Source organism: Lactuca sativa, chromosome 4 (genome assembly GCF_002870075.4).
Source record: "Lactuca sativa cultivar Salinas chromosome 4, Lsat_Salinas_v11, whole genome shotgun sequence".
NCBI classification, from domain to species: Eukaryota; Viridiplantae; Streptophyta; class Magnoliopsida; order Asterales; family Asteraceae; genus Lactuca; species Lactuca sativa.
The window spans coordinates 93647405-93669282 of NC_056626.2; the positions used below are offsets into that span (position 1 = coordinate 93647405).

The following is a 21878-nucleotide window of genomic DNA, read 5'->3' on the forward strand; positions in this document are numbered from 1 at the left end:
AATAAGTGTACGATTCCCAAGGAGGTGTGCTACGGATGTAAAGAAGAAGGCCATATTTCTAAGAATTGTCAGAAGAACAATGAAGTAACAAGGCCAAGTGCACCATCAATGCCAAAGGAATTTCAGGATATCCTTGACGAAGCAATTAATAATACTAGGAAGTAGAAGTCAAGACTTGATACCCGAAGATCAAGTTACGAAGTAGTAATATGAATAGTAACAAGTGGTTTAGCCTATGAGAGGCATAATATAGGGTAAACTTGAACCTTTGTGTAATCGTTTCAAGGAAATAAAATAAACCCTGGTTTTGTCGTCTGATGAATAGAATGGCTGGTGTAATTTTTGAAGCTGTCCCAATCATCTGGAATTTCCATCACCAACCAAATTGAAGTAGAGTTGATCATTGAAGATACACGTGAAAGAAGTCCTAGTAGAGTCTAGGAAAATTTTATGATTAATTGGACACATTTGTATGTGTTAAATTGTTTTGTGATTTTAGGACTTGGGGACTGCGAGACAGTACTTGGGACGAGTATGAGTAGGTGTGAATAGTAGTAGAGATCTATACTACTGGAAGCACATGACTCGCACTTGGATCAGGGAAAGTCACAAGGTTACCAAGAAGCTATTATTTGATTCCGTCTTGTTCTAGTCTGTCGTTACCATCATTTCGGTAATGACTAAGAAGATGATTGTTATTCCGACCTTAGAGGTCATATCGAATTGAGTCCGACTACGATGAGTTTATTATGTGGTTCAGAGAACCAAGTTCGATGTAACATTTGACTTAAGCCAGAAGATTGAAATGAAAGATGATCAAAGCGATCAATAGAAGTATCGCACTCATTGTTAACGAAGTTGGTAGTTAGAAATGATACATGTTGAACGGTGATTGTATCACATTAGAACATGAAGGAAGGTATAAGTTGTTGTGGAATTTGTCCCTAGGAGATCTGAGTCTAAGTAGTGCAGTATACAATGAGAGATCATTAGAACATGACCCATCGGTCTGATACAATAAATGAAGGAAAATACTTATTCCAAGAAGAAAGGAGGAGTCCTCAATAAAGATTTATTTTGTAACTCGAAGGTTACAATTGAAAGTCCTATGGAGATCTAAAGCTTTTTAGGATTAGCTGGATATTATCGTTGATTTATCCAAGGCTTTTCTTCGATCGCGACTCCATTGACAGCTTTGACCCACAAAGGAGCTGTCTATACATGGAATGAGAAGCATAGGAAGCTTTGAGAAGTCAAAGAAGAAGTTGTGTGAAGCACCGATTCTTTCGTTACCCAAAGGAGTTGATGACTTCACAGTTTATAGTGATGCCTCTGGAGTTGGGTTAGGATGTGTTCTGACCCAAATGGATAAGGTGATAGCATATTCATCGAGGCAATTGAAAGAGCTTGAAAAGAACTACCCCACTCACGATTTGGAGTTGGCAGCGGTAGTATTCGCCCTAAAGATATGGAGGCATTATCTTTATGGCACAAAGTGTAAACTTTTCAATGATCATAACAGTCTCCAATATCTATTTGATCAGAAGGAATTGAACATCAGGCAATGACGCTGGCTAGTATTACTCAAGGACTACGACTATGAGATATTTTACCACCCTGGTAAAGCAAATGTTGTTGCTGATACTCTCAGTCGGAAGGTAAGTCTTGAAAAGAAAAGGGCCAAGAGCGTTAAGAATTAAAGTTGTCTTAACAATTGTGAAAAATATAAAGAAAGCTCAAGAGGAAGCTTTAGAGAAAAATGACCGAAATGAGGAACGTTTGAGTAAAACGTTGGTGGTTGATACAAACGGTCAAGGACTGGAGGTATTCAAAGATAGGATTTGGGTACCTAAGACGGGCGGAGTACACAAGACCATGTACTCGATTCATCCCGGCAGTACGAAAATGTATAAGGATCTAAAACCCTATTACTGGTAGCCAACGATGAAGCTCGAAGTTGCTAAAGTATGTGGATAAGTGTGTAAATTATGCTAGGGTTAAGGCATAACATCAGAAACTATATGGGAGTTTAGAACCTTTACCTGTACCCATAGGTAAATGGGAAGATATCACTATGGATTATGTGACTAAACTGGCTAGAACAAGGAACGGTCATGACATGATTTGGGTGGTCGTTGATCGCTTCACTAAGAGTGCGAATTTCATAGCAGCCAACGAGAAATGGTCTATGGATAAACTTGCAAATTCTTATGTGAAGGAAAGTGTGAAGCTTCACGGTGTTTCGTTAACGATTGTATCCGATCGAGACAGCCATTTTACCTTAAGGTTTTGGAGGAGTCTATAAAAGGAAATTGCGTACTAAGTTGTGTTTGAATATAGCTTACCATCTTCAAACCGATGGTCAAAGCGAATGGACGATTCAAACGTTGGAGGATATGCTGAGAGCATGTACCCTAGAATTTCAAGGTAACTGGGATGAACACTTACCTTTAGTAGAATTCACCTATAAATAATAGTTTCCACTCAAGTGTCAAGATGGTACCTTATCACGCTTTGCATGGGAAAAAGTGTCGGATGCCATCATGTTGGCTGGAAGCCAAGGAAAAGCATTTTATGGGACTTAAAATAGTCCATTAGATTGCTGAAAAGTTGGAAGTGATTAGGGAAAAAGATGTTAGCTGCTCAAAAGAGCTATGCTGACAAGAAAAGACAATCGATATCATTCGAAGTTGGAGATTCGGTTTCACTTAAAGTCTCGTCGTGGAAGGGACTTATAAGATTTGGTAGAAGGGGAAAGTTGAGTCCAAGGTTTATTGGATCATTTAAAGTTCTTCAGAGAATCCGGAATCAAGCTTACAAGCTAGAATTACCGGAAGAACTAGAGAGTATTCATAACACCTTTCATGTGTGTTATTTGAGAAAGTTCACGGGAGGTGTGCCCGACATAATTCCCATTTCTGAATTAAGGTTGGACGAGAACAAGAGGTTAATTGGAGAACCTGAGGCAATCGTTAACCGTAAGACTAAGAAGTTGTAACATAAGATAGTCGATTTAGTGCCTGTACGTTGGAAACTTATAAATGGGCCAAATCCCACCTGGGAAACGGAGTGTGACATAGTGAGTCGCTACTTGTAGTTGTTTCTCGTTGTGTGATTCCGAGGACGGAATCATCCTAAGGGGGAGAGAGTTGTAACGCCCGTGTTTCTAGGCTAGGCATTAATATTGACATAATGGTCTAGGTTAACCTTTGTAACTCATTTAGAAGAAATGAAAAGGAATTATGTGAATTTTATGTGAATTATGTGTTTTATGCTTAATTATTAGGGTTTAATTAATTAAAAATAAAAATAAGCGTCAAAATTAAAGTGTGAGATAAGCCCGATATCTTTGCATAAAGTTGTAGTGGTCGAAACAAGGATTTCGGGGATATAAAGAATGCCGAAATCCGAGTTATAACGAAGAAGTTATGACCTATCGAAGTTTCGCAACAAAACCGGCACGGTGCCGAATGTCGTAAAAAGTGAGTTTTTGATAAACTACGTTTTAGCCTTAGTAATGTAAACGAAATTCGTAGTATTCGTTAAACCGAGAAGTTCGATAAAAAGAACGCCCAAATCTGACTTCGTATGAGGAAGTTATGATTTTTCGAAGTTTCAGCTTAACAGTAGACAGCTAAAAACTCGAATTTTAGATCGAGCAATTTTTAGCCGACACAACCTAAACGAGAATTGAAGGTCTCGTCATTAGGAGCACAACGGTAAAAAGTCTGACGAAAACGGACGTCGGATGAAGAAGTTATGAATTTTTAACGGATTTCCTGTCCCAGTCTGTTAAAAATAATAATATAAATTTTAAAGTCAAAATTAGCCGACGAAGTGTAAATGGAAGTTGTAGAGCATAATTTTAGCTACGTGTGCATATAAAGAACGTCAAAAATGGAGCTCATATGCGAAAGTTATGGATTTTAGAAGTTTTGGCGCGAAAATCGAGAAAATTCGCATAGTCACGAGTTGCCACGTCACCCTCGCTGAAAAAGTGCCACGTGTCCTGCTGAGTCATCCGAGTTGCTGAGTCACCAACCTGCTGAGTCACCGAGCTGCTAAGTCATCCGAAGCCATGGCACATCCGAGGAGCGACGCATGTGCAGCCTAGCTCCGAGCCTCGCACGTGTAAGACGACTCCGCGGTCCAATCAGCGAGTGCCACAGAGACCCTCACACCTGCTGACCACCTGCGCATCGGACACACGCCTCGGACCAATCACAGACTGCCAGCGAGCCCTCGCATGCGCAGACCATGTGCGAGCCATGTGCGAGCCTTTGCCTGCGAACCCTCGGATCTGCGACGTGTAGTTCCTTCTCAGCCTTCCGATCAGAAGCTCCACCCTATAAATTGAAGGGTGCGAGAACTCCCGGGGGTATTTTGAAGACTTGTCATTTTTAGCCCCTTTCTCCATATTTCTTTCATATTATCATCCCCCGAAGCCCCGGTATCGATTATAAGCCCCGGAATACGCCATGAAGTGCTCGTGAAGCCCGGAAAATTTATCTTTTCGGTTTCGAAGCCCGACCTTTCGCAGACCCCGGTTTCTCAATAAAACTCTCGGTTTTATTAGAAACAATCGTTTTAGGAAACGAAGTGCTGCCCGGTTTTCATTAAATCAAGTGAGTGTGTAGTAACTTTCACTTTACACATAGATATGAAGTATTTTACACAAAATACGTGTTGTGTGAATATATTGTTTGTTTATTTGAGATGGGTGCTGAAGGAATGAAAAAATTTCCATTTCGTTGCATCCAAGATTTTTGTTCTGACAATCGTATGAAGAATGGATGCGAGAAAAAGACTCTCATTCCCAGTTTCCTATTTATTTTATTGAATATTGTTATTGTATTGAGTATTGAAGTGAAGTAAAAAATTGGAAACTCTCTCTTTTCTAACAGAGAAAAAGAAATAGAAAAAGATTAGTAATTTACTATACATAACATAAAAATTAGAAGAATTTAGAAAGAGAGTTCTTTTTCTTAATCTCATGAACAAGATCTAAGAATCCATTTAGTTGATGGAAGAAGAGGGGGGGGGGGCAGGCCTGAGGATCAACCGGTAGTGGGCGAGGGGGTTGCTTTTTCCTTGAACAGTTCTTTCAAAAAACGAATCTATCTGATTGATGAGTCATAAGAAGACAATTCATGATTCAGATGCTTCATAATAAGAAGGAATAATCAAATTGAATTCATCGATTTACCTGGGTGGTCAATTTATGGGCCAATAAAGGATTTTTATCCTCGAAACCCATTGGAAGGGGTAGTGCACGAGAAAAAAATCGAGAAGCTATCCAAGTAGTCCTATTGAAAAAAGAAAGTAAGGGCATAAGCAGAGAGAAAATCCCGAGTATTACTCTATCAATAGATGATAAAAGAAAAAATGAAATTGTTATTTGACAGATTGAGAGTTAATCACACTAGAAATGATATATATTACACAGGTAATGGTGGAACGCTGCCGGAAAGCTATCGTTTCGGAAAAAAGGATACGTTCTCTAAGCGTAGAGGTCTGAATTTGCGAAGGTCAATTCCTAAGCCAATCCAGCCTTTGACTTTTTCAATTGGGAGAGATGGCTGAGTGGACAAAAGCGACAGATTGCTAATCCGTTGTACGAGTTATTCGTACCGAGGGTTCGAATCCCTCTCTTTCCGTTTCCATTGATGACTTTCTATTTTTTTTCTTTCAAATTCCGCAAACCCCTTTTAAATTAAATGATTTTTGTACTAGTTAAACGTATGGAATATGAATATATAAAATAAAATATTAAGAAAATTGTAAATCAAGCAAGAAAAACGAAAATTTTATTTTATTCTTCACGTCCAGGATTACGTCCAGGATTACGTCCTAGATCATTGGATAGGAATCCAAAGATGAAGAGAGAAGCAAAGAATATTACTACTGTGTAAACGAAAAGTTTGAGAGTAAGCATTACACAACCTCCAAGATCATTTTTTGAAAAAGAAAAACGAGAAAAGATAATAGATCCTCCATTTTTATATATACATGTTTTTAAATAATTTAAACTATATATGTATTTTTATCTACGAAAAATGTTAGGTAAAACATGGGTAGATGAAATAGTGGGTATGATGAAAGGTGAGTTGGATAAAGGAGATGATCAATAATATTGATCATGAGTTAAGGGTGAGTGGTGAAAATTTGAGAGAATCACTTACCCAAATTGTTGGCCCCCGTCATCCAGCAGAGTATGGATGACAACCATGGACTATTCTAGACAGTCTATGGAACACTAGCAGGCCCGCAACCTGTAGGTGTAATGAACTATATGTTCATTTGTTGTACTCTAAAACCCATTGACATGTATTGCAGGAGAGAACACCTATAAATAATATTGTCGATAAATGAGAGCTATGGACTTAGCACATGTTGAATAAACTTTGGTAGCTATGGAATTAGTGCCCGTTGTATAAACCCCGGTCACGAGGTGACTTTGTGTCTATTTCTTAGGATGAATCCTTAGGGGGGAGTGATTGTTGATTCTTAGGGTAAACCCTTAAGAAATAAATAAAATAATGGGGTTTGGGGTAATTAGGTTGATTGATTGATGTTTAAACATAATAAATTTATGTATTATGGGTTGAAAACCCTATATGCTCACCAGGCTTCCAAGCCTGACCCACTCAGCTGTTTATATTACAGGTAGAGGACCCCGATCTTAGTCGGATGATGATGATGAGTGAATTTTGGATTATAGGCCAGTAGTTACAAATAACTGTCATAAGGCTTATAATGTCTTCTTTATGCTTTTGATCTGTATCGGAACATGACATCCCGAGGTTTTGATATAAAAGGAAATGATATATTTCTTAAAGAAAGGTTTTGACAAACTTTTATCATATTTTGTTTTGGGGGACCAATTATGCAACATTTTTTATAAAGATTTATCTGATTTGATTTTAAAAAGCATAAATTAAATCGGTCTTTTCTGGCCGAGAAATTAGGGGATGTCACACAGAATTTATCTCTAGTAGCTTCAAGACCTTTATTATAACATTCTTTGAAAATGACTTCTTTGAAATTGAATTATGTAAAAATGACTATGGTGAGAATAACAAGCTAAGAATGTGGAATAAGAGACATTATGTAAGAATAATTTGATTTTTTTTAAGTTGTAATTACATACTAAAAAACAAATAATAAAAGAATCAAACAATATATTTGTTATGGGAAATGTAAATTTTGTATATTCTAAAAGTATAAAACTATAAATTCTTTTAGAATGTGAAAAACATTAAAGAATTATAATATATTCCTGTGTACACAAGAGAATCATTTTAATAAAATGTGGTAAACATTGCACTCACAATTGACAAAGCCAATAAACCAAGAATTGTGCGGTTTACCTCCGCACCATGAACAGTTCTTCACTCACATATATAAATAAAACAAAAAACTCCATCAATCAATCAGCTCGAGAGTATATGATTTCATTGTGTGGATGATAATAATTCATAGTTTAATAGCATCTAATTTCATTGTGTGGATGATAATAATTTATATATCACATACTTCAAATCACTTTTTCCTCATATATTTCTCTTGCCAAAAGAATTGACAGACAAAGGACCAAAGATGTACGTTTGATGTAATATCAAGAAAATGAACATCAACAATGCACTTTTCAGAATTAAATATATATATATATATATATATATATATATATATATATATATATATATATATATATATATATATATATATATATATATATATATATATATATATATATGTAAGATTACAATTTACCCTATCTACATTTTTGAAATAATTCATCTATATTCATCCGTATTTCCACACAACATATACTTAGAACATATACAACATATGCACTTATCTCTCTCTCACTATATATATATATATATATATATATATATATATATATATATATATATATATATATATATATATATATATATATATATATATATATATATATATATATATATTTTGAGAGACTAGATTTTTATATGTGCCATGTGCATGATTAAAAAAATTGTATATTATATACGAACCAATAAATTATGAATATAATTTTAATATGAAACTAATTATAACCTAAGCACAACAATGCATATTATCTAACCATAATAATATTTCTATAAAAAATCGAAACATAAAAACAATATCCTATGTGCAACATAGTAATATATGTTGGGTCAAAATATGGTTTATACTTTACTTTTCTAGGCAATTATTTTTATGTAATATTTTATTAATTTATGGCCATGTTTACGGCTGAGTTTACGGCCGTAAACACCTTACGGCCGTAAACTCATTTACGGCCCATTTGTTTCCGGCCCATATCCAACATGTATAAATAGAGGTGTTAGGGTGAGGAGTAGAGATTGATGATTGATGAACTAGAGAGCTTACGGCCAGAGAGAACTAGAAAGCATTGTATGTGAATCTTTTGTATCCGGATCTTAATTCATATCAATTCATACATAGATTCATCATATTCTTCTTCTTCTTCTCTTCTATTTTATTTTGCATCATCCGTTTGATTGGGATTCCGCACCATCAAACGGATTTGACTGATACACGGGCAGATTAGGGATTTACAATTGGTATCAGAGCCAAATTGTATCAGTCAAAAGGTTTATTGTTTCATCAAAATTTTGAATATTCTGTGTTTACGGTCCAAGCTAACGGCCGTAAACACCGAGTTCTTGGGCCGTAAACTCTATTTGGGGCTTTATTTGATCTTATTTTCGAAATATTTTTGCGTTTTTGGATAGATCTCTGAAAATTAAAGGGGGTTTCTTCTTTGTATTTTTCATAAAAACTGGTTTTTGATCGAGTTTTAGAGCAAAAATAGATGAAAAACGTCGTTTTTTTGAAGGGTTTACGGCCATTGAAGGGTTCTTGGCCGTAAACAGTTTATGGCTAGGGTTTCTCGGGGGCGGCGGCTAGGTCTTCGGAATTTACGGCCTCGGAGTTCACGGCCCGAGGTTCTTGGTCCGAGATTACGGCATTCCGAGTTTTCAGCTTCGCACGTGTACGGTCCTCGCCTCGGATTCGTGGTCAGGCTCGCATAGGGTCCGAAATTCGCATCTGTGTTCATTAAAAAAAGGGGGGGAAGGGATTTTGCAGGTGGCAAGGATCGAACCTGCGCCTCTTCTATACACCACGGCACACCTTACCAACTCTTCCAGCTGATCACTTTGTTTTTAATCTCCGAAATATTAAAGTTAACCACTACCATTCGCACAAAAGCTTCGCCAATTTGACACTTTCTGCCCAAAACTAAATTTCTTTTATTTTTTAAATTCCTTTTTCATCCAAATTAAAAAAATTAAAATAAAATAATAAATAAATAAATTAAATAATAATAATTGTTTTTATTTTTTATTTTTTATTTTTTTTATTTTTTATTTTTAATTTTGACTTTTTATTTCAAATTTTGATTTTTAAACTTTGACTTTTTCGTTTAATTTTTAAAATTTCAAATTTAACCTTTCGGTTTGATTTTTAAGTTTGACTTTTCAAGTTTAATTTTTTTTAATTTGACTTGTAAGGTTGTTTTTAAAAATAAAAAATAATAATAAAAATAAAAAAAAGGGCATTTTAAATTTGACGTTTAATTTTTATTTTAGCTTCTAGTTGTATTTTTTTTCTTAATCGATTTTAAGGTCTACGAGGGAACTTTAAAACATGAAAGAGAATCGTCAGGAGATTTTAAGACAAAATTTCAACATGTTCGATTATGTCCCTGGAGAAACCCTCGAAACTCAGTTGCAACGATTTACCACACTCACTACTGAGATGAATATTGTTGGGATCTTTTTGACCAAATCTGAGATAAACAATAGGCTATTGAATTCACTTCCAAAATCATGGGATATGAACGTGGCCATCATCAAGAAGACAAAAGATCTCAATCGTCTTAGTATTGCTGAAGTAATTGAAGAGCTTGACGCTTTAAAGAGTTCTTTAAACCTTCCGGGTCAATGAAGTGTCGTGTTCTCATTCATGTGAAGTTTCATGTTCTCAATCATGTGAAGATACGATTAAATTTCTTCGGGAACAAATTGATTTATTAAAAGGGGAAGTTGAGGACCTGAGATATAAAGGATATCAACTCAGGAAAGGACAAAAACCCCTGAAGGCTGAGTTAGAAGCTAAAACCAAGGACTTTAGGAAACTTCAGGAAGACTATAGTAACAAATGTGAAAACTATGATTATGTAGTCAAACAAAATGCTGAGCTAGTGGCTGAAGTTGAATCTTTGAAAGGAAAGTTTGAAACCGCCAAACTTGATGTTAGAAAATATGATTTCTCAAGTGAGGTGGCTGCAAATATGATAGACCAAAGCATGCAGTTTAAAAGGAATCAACACAAGGGTCTAGGGTATGATAGTGTACCTCCTCCTTACAATCATAACTACACATCCATCCCTATGACAAAGAACGAAATTGACAAGGAGGCACATCTTCAATATGGAAAACGAGCTGGATTTGTGTCAGGAGGAGTTATTAATGTTGAAAATATTGATGTTTCTGTTACATGTGCAGGTAAGGTAGCAGAGGATGAGAACAAGGAGAGTTCTTCTGAACAAACCAATAACTCCTTGAACTCTAAATCTGTTGCTTCGAACTCGGCTGCTTCTAACAAACCTGCCGTTGAGAAATACAGGCCACCAATTCCAACGCAACAGAGTTCTTGTGGCAAGTGTGCATGTGGGAACAACAAGAAACGAGGCAAGGATACACCACTAGGGGCAGGAAGAAACAACTTCACAGTGAAGAAAAAGACTTGTTTTCACTGTGGAACACCTGGTCACATTGCCCGAAATTGTCCAAATCGCGCATACGTTCCTTACTATACACAAGGCTGGCAGAATGCGCCAAGAGGGAGATACTCCAAAAGAAACCCCTCAAGGTCACATTCAGACAATGCTGATTGGAATGCGCAGAAGGCCAAGAATCAAAATCCCAAGGGCAAGGAGGGACTGCCGACCAAGAAGTCCAATCCAAGAGATGCCCCAACAAAACCAAAACCGGCTAGGTCAAAGTCATCTTGGCAATCGGCTTCAAGTTCCAAATCAAGTGCCGAGGCGCCCATCGGATCGAAAAAGAAATGGGTTAAACCCGAATATAGATGGGTACCAAAGGCTCAATCTCCCAAATCAACTAACGACTCTAATATTTCTACATCTTCTGTTTGTGATAAGCAGGACATGTCATGGGAGAGAGTACCGTGCAAGGATGACAAAGGTCGACCCAGTTTCAAAATGGACTGGGTTCCAAAGACCAACTGATCCCGCACTGTGTCGGAGCAGCTATAGAGGCATATCATCAGACTTTGGTTTGTTGGTAGTGGCTGCTCCTGGCATATGATAGGGGACATCTCTCAAATATATAGCACTCATAACTTTGTTCGAGAGTTTGTGTCCTTTGCGGGAAAGGAAAGAAGGGAAGAAAAGAAGGGATCACGTGGGGTTAGTGCTTAATGATATGAAGAATTTTCGGATCTGTTCTGAGATTATGCGTGCTGTTCTCAGACCTTCTGGATGAAAATTCAATTAATGACTTACGGTTTGCGTTTTCTTCTCTATACTCCTAAGTTTTTGTTAACCTAATTCGCTTTAAAGACTAATTTTTGTTTTAGGATAGTTTAAATTTGCGCATTTACTTTCGTTTCTCTCCTATGCACAAATTTAGGGGGAGAAATAAAAACAAAACAAAAATTAGAAAATTTTCAAAAATCCAAAAACATCAGGAAATCAGAAAATAAAAAAGTATATTGGTTATGAAATCTGTTTGAGGGAGATGTTTTGGGAAGTGATATTATCAAGTGATAACAGGCAATCTGCGTCTGCGTAACGTACCCGAAGTTGAAGGGTCTATGCTCTGACTTGATGCGTCGGTAGGCACGAAAAAATTTTAAATGGACATGACTAGGCAGAGTTGAACTTAGGAAATTTATAGACTTGACAAATCCTGACCTAGTTAGATACGTTCAGCCTGACAATACGACGCTCGGATAGGTTGAGCAGGGAGATATATATGGGAATCTACTCATCACATTAAATGAACCCGTACTTGGAACCGTGGTTTAACTTTTCCTCGATGTGCGGATTCTGTCCTTAATTCCGGTTGGATGGGGCGACTGGTAAATTCCGATAAATTAGGTCTGTAGAAAATCGTTTTCTTTCTTTCTGTCTGTTAGTCATATGTTGTCTCCTTTGCGTGACCTCCAATCCGACCTGGTACACAACATATGCAACTCTATTTCTCTGCAGGATATATATATATATATATATATATATATATATATATATATATATATATGTGTGTGTGTGTGAAATATATGTGTGAAATACTTCTCATCTGTTAGCCATATGTTGTCTCCTTTGCGCGACTTCTAATCCGACCTGGTACACAGCATATGCAACCTTCTTTTTCTCAACCCCTCTGAAGTAGTTAGCAATAGAATTCTGTATCTCTTCTCTCTCTGAATGGTTGTCTGCTCACCCGGTGTAAGGAGTACTCTGGAAGTTCTTGATGGCTGGGGCATATCAGGAAGCGGGAAACATGTTCCAGTACACCTAAAATTGAACTCATACAGATTGTCTGTAGATCTCGCTGCTCAATTTAGGTGGACAACAATATCCCTGGTTGTCGTCAGATGAATGGTCGTTAAGAAATAGTATTTAAGGAATTAGGATCAGATATAATATCTAGGAACTTAAGTTCACTTTGTCTTGTAACAAGTAGTGTGTCCTAAATCTGTCACAAATTTTTTCGTGTTTAAGTGGACCATAATACCGACGATCGACCAGACAAAGATGTGAATATGAAAGGTACCGACAAGTGGATAAAGGCTGTCAAAAACTTTGATCCCAAATCTCTCTTAAAGTTATATATCATTTTTATTTTTGTTAAATTTATTATAGTTTCTTCTAATTTAAATATTATGGGAGAATTAAAAATGAAAAATAATAAAAAAAAATCAAAAAAAAAAATTAAAAATCCAAAAATAGTGTTATTTCTGTTTTATTTCTTGTTCAGAAAAATAAAAAAAATCCAAAAATATTTTTGTTTCTATTTTAATTTGTGTGCTAATTTTTCTTTTAGTTTTGTTTTGTCTTGAAAAGTGATTTCAGGTATAGATAAGACTCATGGAGTTTGTGTTGAAGATTTCTGAGCCAAAGCCTCGTCCGTGAGCATCAAAGAATTCTCATTCGAAGGAGCAAGAAATGAAGATTATTCTTTCAACATTCAATCCTTCAACCCCAGAAGCAAGGTGAAGCTGAAATTGAAGAATATGTGACGGATTGCATTGAAGCCTCCTCAATCAGTCTGCTGCTATTGTTGTACCTGCTGAAGTGATCTAGAAGATTTGTTCTCTCTGATGTTCTCTCTGAAGATTCTCAAGCTGAAAGCGCCATCTTTCAAGAATCAGTACAAGAAGCCTCCTCTCCCAATGTGCATTAAATGCCAAATTCTGAAGAAAACCTCAAGTGCTCAAGATGAAGTCATTCATTGAAGATTCATATGTTAATCCTGATGCTGTGAAGAATTTGAAGATTAATGCCAAAGCCAAGTTCCCACTGAAGATTATCAAGAAAGCCAGCTACTTTTTAGGGGGAGCTTGTTGGGTCAGTTAAGAAAAGAAAGCTATAAACCAAGGGGGAGATTGTTGGGTCAAAATATGGTTTATACTTTACTTTTCTAGGCAATTATTTTTATGTAATATTTTATTAATTCATGGCCATGTTTACGGCTGAGTTTACGGTCGTAAACACCTTACGACCGTAAACTCATTTACGGCCCATTTGTTTCCGGCCCATATCCAACATGTATAAATAGAGGTGTTAGGGTGAGGAGTAGAGATTGATGATTGATGAACTAGAGAGCTTACGGCCAGAGAGAACTAGAAAGCATTGTATGTGAATCTTTTGTATCCGGATCTTAATTCATATCAATTCATACATAGATTCATCATATTCTTCTACTTCTTCTCTTCTATTTTATTTTGCATCATCCGTTTGATTGGGATTCCGCACCATCAAACGGATTTGACTGATACACAGGCAGATTAGGGATTTACAATATAACCAATAACAACGACACATTTATTAATATATATGAAATACTATAGTGAAAATAATATATATATATATATATATATATATATATATATATATATATATATATATATATAAGTAAAAATGTCATGTGAATATCGTATTATTGTTGATCATTTTTTATCGAATCTCACTTCATGTAGAAAAATACAATATAGGGATTTCACATGGTAGAATAGAAAAAACTAGATATAAATTTTGTTTCGTATTATTTTCAAAATATTTAAACAAAATTTGTTTATTATGCTTATATAAATTTTTATGTTCCTATTTCTCATTCAATATGAATACATCAACAACAATGTAGACTTTTAATTATTCTCAAATTATACAATTTTCCTATGTTATGCACCAAACTCTAAAAATCTCATCTACATATATATGAACTATTTATATTTTCTTACTAACCAACTCTCTCTCTCTCTCTCTCTCTCTCTATATATATATATATATATATATATATATATATATATATATATATATATATATATATATATATATATTCTACTGTTATAATTCTACTTTTGTATTTATATTAGTTGCATACTGAACGACGAAACTCAATCAAACAATCATATAAGACATGTAAACAAAAAATATACATATTTAAGAAATTGAAACAATTAAATTGAAACGTGATCATCTTTTACTTTTGGCTCTAAATAAATATACAACCATAAACTTTTGCTAAATATAAAGAAAGTTAATGGAACGATCTATAGAAACAAACTAAAAATGAAGAAAATAATATCGTATGGTTTTTAGTTTTAAAAACCTTGATTATGATTCCTGGTATAAGTTCTCCCCAATATACTTCACCATTCAACGCTTTCTTTTAGAGATCAATACAACAACTTTCAACCTTAGTGATTTATTACATTTTTATCTACATACTCTCTGTAATTTTTGTATGTGATTGACACTTCAAAAACCTTCAACCTTCAACCTTACTAAAATGATTGATCTTTTTTATAGTAATATAATATATAAACAGGTAGGAATAAAATAATTATTAGAAATTAAATCAACTATCTTGAATATCTCCCAAAAGATGTCTGGTTCAGCCAATTATGATCTTCCCAAAACTCTTGGAATAAGTTTTCCTAATGAAGATGATGTCCCTTGACTGGATCATGGAAATCATACTTCAATTCCTCCAGCTCCTCCAATTATTTTCCCTAACCCACTAGTTCAAGGTCACTCAAACCCTATTGGAAAGTAAGGTCTATGTGTGATCACATCTTGGAGATGAAGTCACATATTGACAAGCCGGGAGAGTTGGGTGTCAAAGTCTTGAGAAAGTTGGTTGTTCAATCACTTTCTAAGTCACATAGTGAGTGTCCTTTGAGACTATGTAAAAGACTATGACATGACCCTTAATGATCTTATCTATTTCCTTGGTGCCGTTGAATCAGAAATGATTTGGAGCTCTGGTAAAGCAAATTTGATTAGTAAATCAACTTCCCAAACTACCATGGACATTGACAAATTAGTGACATTGGAAATCCAGAAAGATTTCTCTTCCCAATGGAAAGGAATTGGCCATAGTCAACTCAGTTGATCAGATGGTAAAAAGAAAGGCTAAGTCTGAGATAGTCCTGTGTACCATTCCCAAAGGGTCCATATGGTTCTATTGCTAAAAAGGAAGGGGCATTGGTTGCAAAGCTGCCATAACTACCTGAAAGATCTGAGAGAAGGTGTAGTCAGAAAGTTTGATTCTGCTTTAGGTAAGTCCACTATCTAACTCTGTTAAGTTCCTTATTGATGATTCTTAATACAAAATGTGACTCGGTTACATTTTGGTGTTTGGCGGAATCAAGCAAAGGGAAGGACACTTAAAGAAAGAGTATGGTGAATCTGATCGTGGAGATGGATTTCAATTTCATGGTTCGAAGATCGAATTCTTGAGCCACTGCTTAGGAGTTATGATAGATTGCTAGGAAATATGTAACAACATAGTTTTCATTTAAAGTTGCATTGTAAGGAAAAAGTTTTTCCGCATTTTATAAATAAATAAAAATTTGATTTTATTTTAGTTTATATCTCCTTGCAATGACTTTTATGGAAAATTGATGTTTATATGTTTCTAGCAATAATGAAAATGTGAATTTGATACTTTCATTTGTGGTAGTGTCTAAATTTATCAAATAAAGAAAGATTCTCATCACCCAAGGTTTCAATTGGACCGAAACTTGGAATCATGCAAGTTGTATAGTATCATAAATGAGAACTTTCAGCTTTGGAAAATTAAGACTAATTCCTTATTCACATTTATATGTGAGTCAAGTGAAGGACTAAGGGATCGAGTGCACATTCTTGTGCGCTGGTCAAGTCCACCATAAGAGATCGATAAAATTATTTATCATGATTTACTTAAGTTTAGTAAATATGGTTATACTTACCAGTTTAAGTATAATTCTGAAACATTGGAAAATTTTCAATGTTTTGTAGGACGAATGAGAAGAATCAAATTAGGCAAAAGGATAAAAGTTTCTCAAATCTGAAAAGATGGGAGACTACTTTAGTATCATGTTTAGTGATCATCTTAATGATTAAGAAACCATATCACAATTGGTTATCTAAGGACATCTTAGTCTATTCTTATGGCTAAGAAGAGGAATCATGAATTGTTGAAATGGTTAAATCAAGAAGGTGAGTCATACTTCGTTCCAAAACAATTGTTAGAGTCATACTCCAAGATTGTAACTTGAGTGACATATCTTAAAGAAAGGTATATAACACTAGTCAAATGTAAGAATAAAGTGTTTCCTACTCTTGTACATTTGAAATTGGTAAGTTGCGATGTTTTGGATAAAACAAACACCAACGTAAGGCCAATTGTGTGAAGTGTTTGTCTTAATAAAGAATCTGCACTATCTCTTGAATATTTGGCAACTGAGTCTTATATGTCAAGAGGGCAGTGGGAGTCTTAAAGATCTTGAAAAAGCTTCTAGATCTAATCAAAAGTAAAACCTATAGTTTATCACTAGCACACGACTTAAGGTTTATAACCTATCGCGTTGACATATTCCTATTTTTGTGCCCATTCCAGTTAAAGTTGGCTTTGCATATGAGTTCTGAGAGTTCTCAATTGGTTTTATAACAACTTGGAAGCAATGGAAGGCTCTTGAGCTGCCAGGTAGCAAGAAGTTAAGACTACACAAGTTCAATGCATCAGAGCTGGATTTGTCACTAACCTTGTCTTGTGGTTATGGTTTTGACAAATTCACATGGATAGGAACACATACACCATAAAATCTAAGTGTCATAAGGTTTCTCTCTGATTCATGAAAACCATGGTGAGGAAACGCTTTCACTAAGTAGATAGCAATTATGATATTTGCATTCCTAAAGTCATTAGTGGAGCGTGTGTAGTTAACCGGCACACTAAAATGGATTTGTGAGAAATGGCCAAGGTCTAAATGTCACACCCCCAAACCGGAACAATGGAAGCGTTTGAGGGTGGTTGACGTCATGCGTAGTATTACAACAGTTGTATCATAACAAGCATAGTAAACCCAACCAAACATTGAATACATATATGAAAAAGGTTTACAGTGTCTTAATACAAAGTTTTGTTCTTATCAAAAGGAAAATGGAAAGACGTGACTCTAACGCGCCGACTTATCCAAAATCCTGGAAGTACCTGTTTACTAAATCCCTGAGAATACAAGCAATTTTGAAAGAATATCAACATAAAGTTGGTGAGTTCATAAGCATTTAAGTTTAGTGGAAAATGTTTCTTTGATCCTTTTGAAAAATGTTCCTCAAGAAAATCCTATGTTTTCTTATGAAAAGCGTGTTTGAAAACCCATTACTTCCATGACTTCTCGATTCATACGAGGTATGTACAATCTGAGGAGTCGTGGAGTGAATATGAATATCCGTTAGTTACATCTAAAAACAAACACGTTTATAAAAAGTCGAGTTATCCCGGGAAAATCCTATATTTTCCTTAAAAGTTGATGGTTGGTTATCCGTTCGAAACTGGGGTGTACAAGTATCTACCATACTTATATCGATAAACGTAGTTTGCTTTTAAAAACCCTGATTACTCACAGTGAGGTATATTAGCCTTATTACATAAATAAAACTAATAAATACACGGTGAACTAAATCCAGAAGGTATTATTAATACCCTCTAGTAATCAAAACAATTATTACTTTAAGGTTAGTTCACTTGATTCGTTATTACAAAAGTAAATCTCTGCTATCCAGGTTGCAAGTTTTATAACCATACATTAACTTGATATGGCACGTATCGGGGCCAATATCCTTTATGACTTTGTCACCCGTAGACCTGCAAGTCCCACTATAGCTAGTAGCAAGATGCGGGATAGTCAGTCCCGTATAGATCTATACACAACAGTCATGCTCCTCCTACAAGAAATTTTGGTCATAAGTGCTAGTCCTACACTCATATTTTGTGGGAGTGTTACCATGGATGTGTCTCCAACTTAGACTAACAAATTTACAAGTAATAATATAGAAAATCCTTTTATGATTAACATGAATCCTTTATAAAATGATACATTTTACTACATGATTCATAAGTTCGTTGCTCTAGTTTTGAAAACTGTTTGTATGAGTTGATTTCTTAATCGTTTGGCAAAACTGTTTTCCGTGTTAAAGCATACTGAAAAATATAATTATCTTATACCAAATAATATACTTTGAGCACAAGTTTCCTTATACTTTTACTTGTATTCCCCCCTGAAAACAAGAAAACTCGGAAAAAGCGTAAGGGTATGAACTCACCTCGGGCGATTTGAATGAAGGATTGATACGGAATGCAGGATGTTCGAGTGAAGCCTTGAATACGATTTGATCCTAAATAACATGTAATAAAACATAAAGTAGTCAAATGAAGGTATTCCCTTACTAAATGTGATGGAGAACCACTCTAAGAACTCGAGACCACTTACACTAAGTACTAGGACCTTAAAGGATTGCATGAGGGAGGTGTAGGGCCACCTTAAAGGTGTGTGCGGCCATGGGTGTGCGGCTCATGAGTGTACGACCGTACAATCATGAAGGGGAGTGTTTTTGAGGTGATTTGAAGGTCCTACAAGCATACAAGGAGTGGTTTTAGGTCCCATACTGAGTGGTATTGCACGTTTGAGGTCAAGTATGAGCATCAAAGTGGGTGTACGGCCCTAAGGGTGGGTGTGCGGTCGTATAGAGAGGTGTGCGTCTGTACAGAGGGGTGTGCGGTTGTACAGAGGGGTGTGCGTCCATACACTCTTCCCATTCATGCTCAAAATGTCAATTTTTAGGTGCATCATGGCTAAGGTCATGTCCAACTTCAATATAAGGGCCAAATTCTCATTTTGGAGGGCCTTTAAGGTGTGTACGACCAACCTTATGAAGGTGTGCGGTCGTACACCTTCAAGGGATGAAGTTCATGATGAAACTTGATGAATTAAGGCTTAGATCAAGAGGTCTTACAAGTATAACAAGTTAGGTGATGGAATACTCACGTTTGTGAAGCCTTTGGAGGGTCCTTAGATGAAGATTCTAGAGAGAGAAAGTAGTGTGCAGCCAAAAGTGGAAAAGAATGAAGGAAGGGGGTCTACCCTTTATATAGGGGTGGGTGTGTGGCCATGAGGGGTGTGTACGGCCGTACACCCATGTGTACGGCCGCACACTCCTCCAAAAAGGGTGTATGGCCCCATTTCGTCACTATATTACTTGCTGACTCGTTCCTAATCTCGACCTTAGTTGTACTCAAGTTTAGATCGCTTAAATGAACCCTTAATCAATGCTAGGAGTTAACAGAAATGAGTTTAACTTAGATTAACTGACTAGATGTACCAGGTAGAAGTTTCGGGTTGTCATATCATCCCCCCCCCCCCCCCCCCGTTAGAGGGAATTTCGTCCCGAAATTCAAGAATAAAGATGTAACCCATGGACTTGGAAATGATGAGGGTACTTTTGTTTCCATGGATTCTCGTGCTCCCAAGTGAATTCAAGTTCCCGCTTGGCATTCCAGCGGGCCTTCACTATTAGGATGTGACGTTATTTCATTCGCTTGACATCTCGATTCGTGTGTCCAAATGTCTAGATTGATATCGTCAAGGAAAAATCGCAAGTGTCTCATCGGACAGACAATTCTTTTGTTCGACACGAGGAACACGGGATGAACACTGCTAAGCGCTCGAGATAACTGGAGTTTGTACGCTACGGGAAGATCCTAGCAAGGATCTCATACGGTCCAACGTATTTTGGGTTTAGCTTTCTATGCTTTTTGAAGCGTATCAGGCCTTCCCAGGGTGAGACCTTTAAAAGGACATGGTCACTAACTTGGAATTCCAAAGCTTTCTGTCTCTTATCGGCGAAACCCTTTCATACGATCATTTTCATTTGCCTCTCGGATGATTTCAGGACTCGTGAGAGTACTGACGTGGACTTGACTCTTGACCAGTTGCGTGTCGCCCACCTCAGCCCAGCATAGAGGGGATCTATACTTACGGCCATAGAGGGCTTCGAATGACACAGCCTTGATGCTGGAAAGGTCACCGTTGTTGTGAGTTAGTTCAACTAAGGGTAGATGAGTGTCCCAGGATGTATTTACAGTTGTACGGATAGCCCTCTTACTCTGTCCATTTCTTTGTGGATGATAAGTCGTGGTCAAATCTCACTTAGCTCTAAAAGCCTTTTGCAACGATTGTTAGATTCTCATTGTAAACTTGCTAACCGGTCGGAGGTAATGATTATAGGTATTCCATGAAAACGAATTACTTCTCGAAGGTATACATAGGTGAGTCTCTCCTTTTTGTATTCGGGTTCTCGCTGGATGTTTCAGCGGATCTTCATTCTTGTATCCGCTGGTTCTGGTTCATACTCTTTGCATGAATACCTTTGGGTTTCAAAGAGAGATGAATTTTTGAAGTTCGCATCTAGTATGAAGTTACGAGTGATGAGATTTTTGTGATCGAACGATTTAAGAAAAAAAGGGTTTGGTATAACATAAACTCAGTCGGACTAAGCGAGATGACGTCGTAGAGTCGCACGTTAAGTTAGTTTGGAAGGATCATTTTGTTAGGACATTGATGCCCCTGGGCGAATGTCTCTGGTGTGTTTTGTGGTTGACTCGAATTTAATAGGTACTACTAACACGAGGGATCTGATGTTTTGAAACTATGAACATTCATGAAATGGTTCTTACTAGATCTCTCTATGATCGTTTGGTGTACACAAACCATGTATAATTACAACTGAACCTAGTGTATTCACTGATCTATCATAACTTGCGCATTAGGTCTTTAAACCTTATAAGGATTTTGTGATTTAATCCGGATGAAAAAGTAATCACAATTATGAACAATTATTGGGGTTTTCGAAAGCGTACCAAAACATGGCAGGGTCCTTTGATGCTTCCTCCTTCTCTGAGGTTAGACTCCTCCTGTTTCCTCATTGTTCTTCTCTGTTGGGCAGTCTCTTTTGAAATGTCCAACACTGCCACAGAGGTGACATGTTGGAGTAGCCCCAGCTTTGGTAGTCGGAGTGATGAACTTGACTAGGGTCCTACAACTATGGGAGGTGTGCCCCTTCCTGTTGCATCTAGTGTAATACAACACTCAGCAGTATCCATGATGATGGTAGTTACATTTGTTGCAATGCGAGAGATTTCCCAAGTAGGGTGTGGTTGGTGTTGGAACGGCAGGGATGACTGGGGTACTAACTATCCCAGTTTGTTGCCTCTCAGTAGGTCTTTGGGTTGAACAACTTCCTTTGAACTTTTGTTTTAGGATGTTAA

The 21878-nt window shown here is 36.4% G+C and overlaps 1 non-coding gene across 1 annotated transcript; it reads left to right on the top strand.

Moving 5' to 3' along the window:
• Nucleotides 1-5569: 5569 nt before the first annotated feature.
• TRNAS-GCU (transfer RNA serine (anticodon GCU)) lies at nucleotides 5570-5657 on the top strand. The gene has a single exon. It is a non-coding gene; the product is annotated as a tRNA-Ser (tRNA).
• Nucleotides 5658-21878: the final 16221 nt, after the last annotated feature.